The sequence below is a fragment of the Ceratotherium simum genome, chromosome 6 (genome assembly GCF_057802395.1).
Source record: "Ceratotherium simum simum isolate JZ-2026a chromosome 6, ASM5780239v1, whole genome shotgun sequence".
Lineage (NCBI taxonomy): Eukaryota > Metazoa > Chordata > Mammalia > Perissodactyla > Rhinocerotidae > Ceratotherium > Ceratotherium simum.
This window is the reverse complement of record NC_141905.1, coordinates 70525469-70535559: the sequence shown is the minus strand read 5'-3', so window position 1 is coordinate 70535559 and position 10091 is coordinate 70525469. Positions and strand designations below refer to the sequence as shown.

At 44.4% G+C, this 10091-nt stretch overlaps 1 long non-coding RNA gene across 1 annotated transcript; it reads right to left on the bottom strand.

Moving 5' to 3' along the window:
- Nucleotides 1–3881: 3881 nt before the first annotated feature.
- On the bottom strand, nucleotides 3882–8482 carry LOC147916896 (uncharacterized). The gene is made up of 3 exons (XR_015552582.1): nucleotides 8266–8482; nucleotides 6876–7013; nucleotides 3882–4140 (listed from the first exon to the last, which is right to left on the bottom strand). It is a non-coding gene; the product is annotated as an uncharacterized LOC147916896 (long non-coding RNA).
- Between the last annotated feature and the right edge of the window lie 1609 nt (nucleotides 8483–10091).

Here is a 10091-nt window from a genome sequence, read left to right as displayed (position 1 = left end):
GGAGGATGGAGCTGCAATAAAAGCGCTTAACTGAGTCAGCCTTGCATCCACCCAAGCACTTTGTGGATTGAAACATTAACGGGAAACCGGTTGGTACTCATTGTTCCTACTGCATTATTTTTAGAGTCAGATCTTCCCTAGGGGGTATTTGAAGTTCTCCAAACACCCTTGCAAGTACGTGGGGGAATTCCATTACTAGAGCAATGCTCCTCAACACTTCCCGAGCTTTCATGCACACAGGAATCACCCCAGGTATCCTGTTAAAATGCAAATTCTAAGTCTGGAGTGGGACCCGAGATTCTGCATTTCTAACAAGCCCCCATGGTCTATGCTGCTGGTTCACAGATTACAGTTTGAATACCAAGGCAGAAAAGCCTTCAGAGGCCATGGGGTGAAGGTCTTTTCCCCACTTTCCCATGCAAAGTGCCCAATTAAGCTCTAAATCAAGGGTAGTCTGTGCGGCAGGGTGGGTAGCCTCCCTGTCTCGTGGAAAATGGGCAAGACCAAGTAGAGCTGGAAGCACAGCGCAGCTTCATCTCTGAAAGGAAGAGAGGGAGCATGCTGGCTGTCAAGCCCCACCAGCGATTAACCAGAAGGAAACTGGATGAGGAGCCATTAACATTTACAAGTCGCTCCAACAGTCCTCCCCACGCTCGCTCCCTCAAGGGCACCACAAAGTGTGTTATTGAGGCTAATGAAAAAGCCTATAAAATGTGCAGTTAAATTGCAGTTACTCGGGGAGTGGTAGCTCATTTGGGGGTGGAAGTCTCCCTCCCCTTGATGGTGGCCTTTTTGCTGAGTTATTTCATTGTAGTCCTCTCTCTAGCTGTCCAGGCACTGGACCGGTGCATATTGAGCAGGTAAAGGGCATCGGGCTCTTCCTTGGGGTCATCTCATTTCATCCTCACTCCTACCCAGATTGACAGATGAGGATGCTGAACCTCAGACAAGTGACAACTTAAGCAGGTGACAACTCAGATTCAACCCCAGGTCTGTGGACTTCAAATTCCAGTCTGGAAATGGACTGTTGGAGGGTGGGGGGGACACATCCACGAACTACCTGAAATTATGTACAAAGTTGTGTGTGGGTGTGTGCCTGTAGCCTTTTCGTGTGTGGAGAGGATAACTCTATTTCATCAGAGTCTCAAAGGCACCTGTGATTCTCCCTGGCTAGATTGTACAGCAGAAAAAGAAGTGCCCTGGGGCAGTGCTTCTCAGTCTTTCTTAGTGAGAGGGCTTGGTTTTTAATGTCAAATTTTTCAACCATCCCCTCAAGAGATAGTTGAGATTTCAGAGTCTATTTCTTGAGAGAACACATAACGACAAAAGGAACTCTGAATTCAGGCCTGATTTCAAGTGACTTTGTATTTTAATCATTATTCTAGGTCCTGCACACACTTGGTAAATAGGAGGAAGTGAATGTGGCGGGTATTGTTTCTTTTCTTCCCCCTCTATTCCCAGCCAGTATGTGGCATAGCTGAATCTAAGTGACAGGGATCCCTACCCCTAATCCATAGCTCACGCCACAATATCATATGTCTACGACAAGCAGCTGGAGGACGGTCCCTGTCTTAATCACAAGACGCAGTTCATGACAGTGAGTAAGAGCACCAGCTGTGGTTGGAGCCAGACAGACCTGGGTGTGAAATGCAGCTGTGTAACCGTTGGCCAATCACCTCAGTTTACCAGTCTATAAGATGGGGATAAGAATAGTACCCAGCTCCTAATGGGTGTCATAAGGATTAAAGAGATGATGTACATAAAGCATCCCTACCATTAATTTAGCACTTTCAAGGTGCTGGCCACTTTCCGTTACCTCATTTAATCTTCACGTTGTGAATGTTTATGTAGCTTGTTCAAAGTCCCAGGAAGAGCTGTGATTTGAATTAGGTCTGTCTAGACTCTAAATCCATAGGCAGTATGCTTTTCGCTCCCTCAGCCATCACTCTATGCCCCGAACGCCACCATAGGGCCATGCACACATAGGCACTGATGGTGCTCAGGGCAAGCTACCCCAGGAGGCACCACTCTGGTATGCGGATTATTTCGAGCTGAAGACAATAAGGACTCGAGAACTCAGGAAGAATATTTGAGTTTCCCCTCCCAAACTGCCTAAAGAATTTAAAACAAAAGATCTGTTTCAAGAAAGAGTTGTTATCATGATGGCTGTAAAGATAATGTAGGATAGAGGTTACAATAGGAAAGGCACCCAGCCTCTTTTATCAAAAACTCTGTCTCTCCCTGACCACATTATCTATAGATGACCCTGAAAAGAATTGTCTTCCTGCCCTCTGAAGTCCCAGGCCACTACCCACCCCCAACATGCTCCTCGCCTTTAGCTGCAATACTTAAGCAAGCAGCTTAGACAGAGGGACGAGTTGCTCATTTCTGAGTTTCTCCCATGTATACATGTTATTAAACTTGGTATTATTTTCTTCTGCTAACCTGTCTTGTTAATTATTTGGCCAGCCATAAGAACCTTAAGGAAAAGGGCAGAGGGAGATTCTCCCTCTTCCCCCGACAGCACTTAATAGGTATTTGTTCACTTGAATTGGTCTATGTTCTAACCCAACATACGTATTTGGAAATGAAACACCAGAACCAGCTGGAGGCCTTCTCTGAACATTGGCTTGAGGTACACCCCAGGGACTGCTGAGAGACAATGTGCTATTGTCCCAACAAGGCTTGTTGACAGGCAATCATAGAAAAGATTCTGGGGATGGCATCAGATAATGCAGATGCTTGTCCTGACCAGATGACACAGCCATGAGTTCACCTCTCTACACTCGGCTGTAATGTCAGAGCATCAATAGCCACCTTGTCTCCCTTCAGAGCTGGCCATGGGGAGGGAGTGAGATCACTTACGTGAAAGTGTCTGGCATTGTAGGTAAGGTTTCTCATCGTTGGTGTTACAATCAGAGTGACAGGTAGAAATGCCCCAAGGGAACTCCAAAACAATTCTGCTTTGGAGGAAATCTTGCATTTAAAGGGGACAAGAAGGAGCCAGGGCTATGGAAAGATTTATTGTCTTTAATGGAAATCTAAAAGTAACTGATTCCCGGTATTAAGCCCACTATGGAAAAAAAAAAGTGGCTAAAATCCATGGCCTTCCCAAACTCATCTGGTAGGAATAATTAAAAATGATTTAAATAATATATTTAGCAACATTTAGACTTTACCCACTAACTGACCCTGTTTTCGTGACAACACTTGCAGCCCAGCAGCAGGGAGACAGGAGAAGTCCCATTACTTAAACACAGAAAACCAGTTTTTGTGTACAAAAACACAAAACACAAAAAAACCATACAAAAAGATCTGTAAAAACCAGAAGCCTCCATCAGAAGCCCATTCAAAAGCCCTGAATTGGATTTGTACAGCTCAAGAGGTGACAGAGATCCGTAAATGATTTCTAGCACAAGACAGCAAAATCAGCAAGTCTGCTTTTTCAAGCTGACTGAACAAGGCACTCCAGAAATGCCCATTACAGCTGGACAGCTGTTCCCAGAGAGAAGGAGCACGGAGCCTGGACCAAGGCCAGGTCAGCCTCCCAGCACACCCACACGTGTCCTCAGGATTGGCCAGGCCACCAGATTTAGGTAATCAGGCTGCAAATATTGTAAGCGGTCCCTCCCTTGGGAGGCTTCCCCAGCAGTGACGAAGCAATGTCCTATCAGGAGCTCATGGAATAAGCCACTGACTTTCCTGGTAATTCATTTTCAAAGCCACACTTAGGGATCAGAGCGAGCCCATCTGTATCCTACTCACTCCTCTTGTTTTCCGAGCAGAACTCTCCTCAGAATTACAGAAGCTATAATTAAAGTACCTTATTTGGGCATGCTGTAATTAGTCGCCAATTCACAGTGCCATCAAATGTAATCCGAATATAAACTGCAGGGCTGCAGGTGCCAATCCCCCCGTGAGTTCTGGGAGCTAGTGAGTCCTGCCTGCCTGTCTCATAAGACCTTGTCACCCCTGAATGACTCACCTGGTAAGGCAGAGACTGGATCTGACCAGTGGGAGTGAGCCCCAAGGCAGTCTGTCTTCCCAAACATTTCTCAGCCTTGGGAGTTGGACATCCAGGGAGCAGATTTTGTCTCATCACCACATAGAGAAACTTCAGATGAAGGCAGCTTCTTCAATCTACATTTCAAAGGGAATAGTGTGTTTTATGATTAAACACAAGCTTTGAGGCCATTTTTTATCCATCAAACAAATGTTTACTGAGCACTTGCTAATATGCAGGACAGGGGGGATTCGACAAGGTACAGGACACAAAGATGGCTGGAACGTCCATGAGACTGAAACCATGCACTCAAGCTGTGCGACCTTGGGTACATGAATTGATGTCTCTGAGACTCAGTTTGCATATCAATAAAATGGGAATCTTAGCATTCATCTCACAGTGTTGTAGTGAAGATTTAACATGAGAAAAGATGTAAATATCTAGTACTTTGCCCAGCACAAAGCAGAGCTGGGATAAGAAAATCCGCCTCTGAGGATGAGTCCAGCCCTCTGATTCTAACCTGCCCCCACTGGCTACTCTGCTGCACCTCAAAGCAAGTCGCAGATGAAAAGAGGACCTGGAATTGTGGGCCAGGGTCTTGTGACTGCCCTCCCCCTATTAGGAGCTCCAGAGTTTTTCTACAGCCCCTGGAAGGGTGTGGAGTTGGCCATACGTGAGCAGGAATTGTCTGCTTTGTACTGGGAATGCCTCCACCTGATGTTATGTATGTGCATGGCTATTTCCTGCTGGACCCTTTGCTCCAGAAGCCCCCTCCCCACTCATGCTTCTCACTGATCAGGGCGTTTCCCAGTTCCGCGTAGAATTTTGCCCAGTGTCCTGGCATAAGGGAATTGAGCCTGGCCGCAGTAGTAAGCGGGCACGTTCAGCCAGGCTGAGGAGGTATCTCAACGTGTATTCTCATGGCACCTGGGCAGCCTTTCCTTTCAAGTGTGTCTGGTCCCCTTCCTGCCTCTAATACTCGGCCCGCTCCCTCAGTGCATCCGCACAGATATTCACTGAGGAACCTACTGCATTATACACTCCCAGGACTGCATTACATACATTATTTTATTTCTTCCATGATACACGATACTATCAACTGCCATTTGTTTAAGCTAAAAACCCAGATTCCATCCTTGATTTCTCTGCCCTCAACCATCCCATCTAATCCATCAACATGTCCCGGGGACTTGACCTTCAAAACGTGATCCACTATCTGTCCATACCTTTCATTTTCAAAATCACATCTGTCTAAGTCAGCGTGCAGTCGCCTCCCAATCAGGTTCCCTGCTTCTACTCCACATGATCTGTTCTCCACACAGTGGCCAGTGAGATCTTTTTAAAAACAAATTAGATCAGGTTATGGCCCTGGTCAAAACCCTCCAATGGCTGCCATCACTCTTAGGATCGAATCCAAACCCCTTGCTCAGACCTTATACCCCAGCACCCTGCTCCTGCCCCTGCCCTCACTGTGGCTTCTACAGCCCCAGGGTCTTTGCATTAGCTCTTGACTCTGCTTAAGAACCTCCTCCACAGATGTCAGCATGGATGGAAGCTTCCTGCACGTTGACTCCTCAGAGAAGCCTTTCCTGACCTAACGTAGCCCAGTCTCCTCCCAGCCATTCTCTATCACATCAGCCTTTTAAATTCTACATCCCATAAATGTCTGATGACTTCCTGTTTATTTCTTTAGTCTGCCTCTCTCCCACCTAGAATGTCAGCTCCCTTAAGGAGGTTCTTTCTCCTTGTGTTCCACTTCCTGGAGCGGAGCCTGGCATAGTGGAGACACTTGATATATTTGCTGAGTAAATGAATCCTCATAACAATTATCTGCGAAATGAGGATAAACCCACCTGAGAGAGCTCAGGTGACTTGTGTGTCACCGCCGGTATGCCACAGAGCTTCAATTTAAACCTAAGTATTTGCTGCTCTAAAGTTGATGCTTTTTCCACCCTCACTGTCTTCCATTTCATTTGTCTTTCCCTACGCCTCCCCCAGCAGCTAATGCAGTGTCATCTGACATTTCACATTCATGATAAGTGCCTGAACAGGACCTCAAGCCTCTGCCTCTTATTTCTGTGATGGCTCATGGCTCACGCCCCACATGTTTGTATTTTCAGCCCCCGAAGCTTTTCTAAGTTAATGGGAAATACTTATTCAAAGTAGACCCGGCTACTCTGCAAAGTGGACACCCAATGAAGGGCTGTCGGAGCACTGTTTCTTGTTGGTCTCAGCCTGTGGATACTGAAGCTATCTGCTAGAAATGCCGAGGGCACTCACCTGGGCCATACTATTTGTGGGGAGCACCCACAGACATTTCCCCAATGGGAGCCAATGTTGGGGCTCGACTGGCCCTTGTGGTTCTTATTATGATTGTAAGATGCACCTCAGCAACAACTATCAGGGAACTTGGAAAAGACAAGGTTAATGACTCAGAGGTCCTGGAGGGTGCACGGCATGCCTGAGGCCACACAGCAAGATCACAGGGAGAGAGAGACAGCAGACCTGAGCTCTGCCTTTATTGGGGTCAGGGATGGGGGCCTAGTGTTTCAAGGGTTCACTGTTTATTGGTGAATTTAAAACATAAAAGCAGGAATTAAAGCGTAGGAAGGGAAAAGCAAGCGGTCAGTCAATTGGTCAGTTATCTAAATCAGCCAGAGCTCTCTAAAAAGGGAAGTTCGCGGGTGGGGCAGCCTGGTTCTTTATCTAGTTGTGTGGCTGGCAATGTGTTTATTCGAGATGGATGTCCTTGAAGTGGACGCTCGGCAATCAAAAGCTTAATGTCAGGGACTTATGTTACAATCCAACGAGCTACTGTCAGGCGCTTACACCACAAGCACACTGTATTCAGTTCAATTCAACATATACTTACGGAGCACCTGCTAGACCTGGGCTGGATGCCAGGAGGATGTTGTTACAGCTCTAAGACCAAGTCTTGGTTCTGTTGATTACGGCCGTGGGATCACGATCACGTGTGTGACTTAACTTCTCCAAACCTCAGTTTCACCATCTGTGAAATGAGGAAAACGATAAGGTTTCATCATAGGGCTTCATGGTGTTCCAATAAAAATGCATATAAAAGTGACTGTAAATAAAAAATGCTATTAGAATGTTAAGTAACTCCAGAGATATCAGCAGTGGGAACAGGAAGTGTGTACTGGGAAGGGAGAAGGCAGTGTCTTCCTCAGCTGGCTGGAATGACAGCACGTCTTGAGAAACCTCCTTGATTTCAGAAAAATGAAATGCTTCCAGCGGTGGATTTACTGACAAGCTTACTTACGTAGTTCTGATCAAAAGCCCTGGAGCCAGACCCACTGACTACTTCACCACCTACTCACTGGGTGACTTTGGGTGAGTGAGTTACCCTGTCTGTGCCTCAGTTTCCTTATCTGTCAAATGATATGAAGATTAAATAAGTTAATATGTGTAAAGTACCTAGAACAGTGCCTGACACAGGCAAGTTCTGTGTGTTTGTTTGCTATTTGTTCTCATCATACAGACATTTAAAAGGCAGGTTGCTCCCAACTTGAAAAGGTCTTGGAAGCGAGGCCTTGGAAGAGAGACCATCATTTCTTTTTTTAGTTTTTTTTGCTGAGGAAGATTAGCCCTGAGCTAACATCTGTTGCCAATCCTCCTCTATTTTATATGTGGGTCACAGCCACAGCATGGCTGTTGAGTGGTATAGGTCCGAGCCCAGGATCTGAACCCACAAACCCAGACTGCTGAAGTGGAGTGCACTGAACTTAACCACTAGGCCACAGGGCCAGCCTCCCTGACCATCCTATTTTATGTTGCCTCACCCATAACTTACTCCTTGGGTTGTCAGATAAAATACACAATGTTCAATTAATTATCTGAATTTCAGATAAATAACAAAAAAATATTTAGTACAAGTATAGCCCAAGTGACTTGGACATACTTATACTGAAAAAATTATTCATTGTTTGTCTGAAATTTAAATTTAACTGGGCATTCTATATTTTTATTTGCTAAATCTAACAACCCTACCAACCCATTATCCTGTTAAATAATTCCAGGCAGTGAAAAGTGCTATAAAAGTGCCATTGTTGTTTATAATACTGTCTTCCTCACTAGGCTGTAAGCACCATGAGAGCAGGAGCTTATCTGTCTCATTTCTAGCTGATTCCCAGGGCTCAGCAGAGGATCTGGCCCATGGTAGGAACTTACCACGAAGGTGTTTTTACAACGACTGAATAAGGGGGTTCTTGAAGAGCAAAGGAGAGACCCTGGGAAGCACCCACCTTCTCGTCCTTCTTGTCTTTCTCAAATCTTTCCAAGCGGCATTCCAGTCTATTTACCTAGGTCCGAGCACTCTATGTTGGCAATCTAGGGACCCCAGTCCTTCTCAGAGCGTGGACTTCGATCTGGGCTCCAGCGTGGGGTTAGGAACACGTTAGATTTTTCCTTTGAACTGTGAACAACCAATTCTGTGCATTCCAATTCTGTCACCGTCCTGGGCTCCACAGACTGCAAGAAATGGACTTTCCTTATGCTAATGGCATTTCATTTATCATTATGGTGCCGAATAAGGGGAGACCGTTAAGCTGAGCGTGATGTTTTATTAGTATGTTTTTCTGAGGTCTGTGACTCTGCATAACACAATGAATAAAAATGACCTAAATTTCACTTCGTGAGACATTTTCAGGCTACACTTGCTCAGCCACCTAAGCCTGGTGATGCGTTTGGTAAATCGCGTCAGACTTCAAGTCTTCCCTTTTAAAGCATTAGTGCAAGTGTGGCTTTAACTTAATTTAATTTGAATGTTTTGCATTTGGTAATAACTCTGGTTTCCCATAAAATGAAAATCACTCAATTCTTTTTGATTTTTAGTTTGAAACAATATAGACTTTAGGGACTTATGCAACAGAATGCCTACCCTCTGCGTCAAATCGGCAACATTTGCCACAGTGTTAAAAATGGTGTTTCTAAGTGTGGTTGAAATTGTTCACAGCGCTTGCTGATTTGGAGTGTCATATTTGCTGTGTCTGATGTACTGCATTTAAACAGAAATGGCTCTCTCTTTGCTTTGGAATTAAGTTTTAAACTGAATGGGTGGTTATTCAGGCAGCGCTGTTATACAAAAACACTGGTTTGCAAGGGACTGATGTGGGGTGGGAGGAGGGTCACGCTGTCTTGCCTTCTGGATTGGGCATTACGAGGACCTAATTGTCTCCATAAAAGTGAGCTACTTTGCCCACAAGCTCCTGTAACACATTTTTTAAAAGAAAAAAGAGGGACAATGAAATAAACTGGCTTGCCCAAGTGCCTTTGGGCAGTTTTCACAGGTCTCTTCAAAAGGAACAGCTGATAAGAACACTGTCCCAAGCCACCTTCTCTTGCTGGCAACAGGAGGGAATTCTGCAGTTTATAAACAACTGTATTTCAAAGACGTAAATACTGCTTCACAGATTCCAGCAGTTAGTTTCACAACACACAACAGCTTTTGGTCCCTTTAAGAGTCAATTACTCATCAGGAAAAAAAAACAGAGCTATATACATAAAGATATTAATTAACAACGTTATCAATACTAGCAAGAAAAAATTGGAAGCAAGCTCTATGTGCAGCATTCTGGAAATTGTTAAGTAAATTATGGGGCATGGACTATGGTGAAACATAATGCATTCATTGAAATGATAATTAGAAAGACGGATACATGGAAAATGTTTAAGCTAAAGTAACAAGCGAGAAAAAAATGACTGAATTATACGGACATTGTGATGGCAACTCTATCAGTATAACCATGTGGATGGATAAAAATTGGAAGAGGAGACAAAAATGAAAACCAACCGTTCTATAGTGTTAGTTGGATTGAAGGTAGTTAATTCTATTTTTTAAAATTGTTTCGAAAAGCTAAAAATTCTTTTAAAAATAATCATTTAAAAAAAGCAGTGGAAAAATATGCAATCAGTTTAAATCTTTGAATCTAGAGTTTACTCCTTAGTTCATCCTGGAGCCCATTAATAGGGTAAAATCCAACTTGTAGAATCAATTAAATTCTCCAAATACTTGCTTAGAAGGACAAAGTGGAAACTATTCAGAGAAAGACTTCTAAAAAGGAAAAAAAAG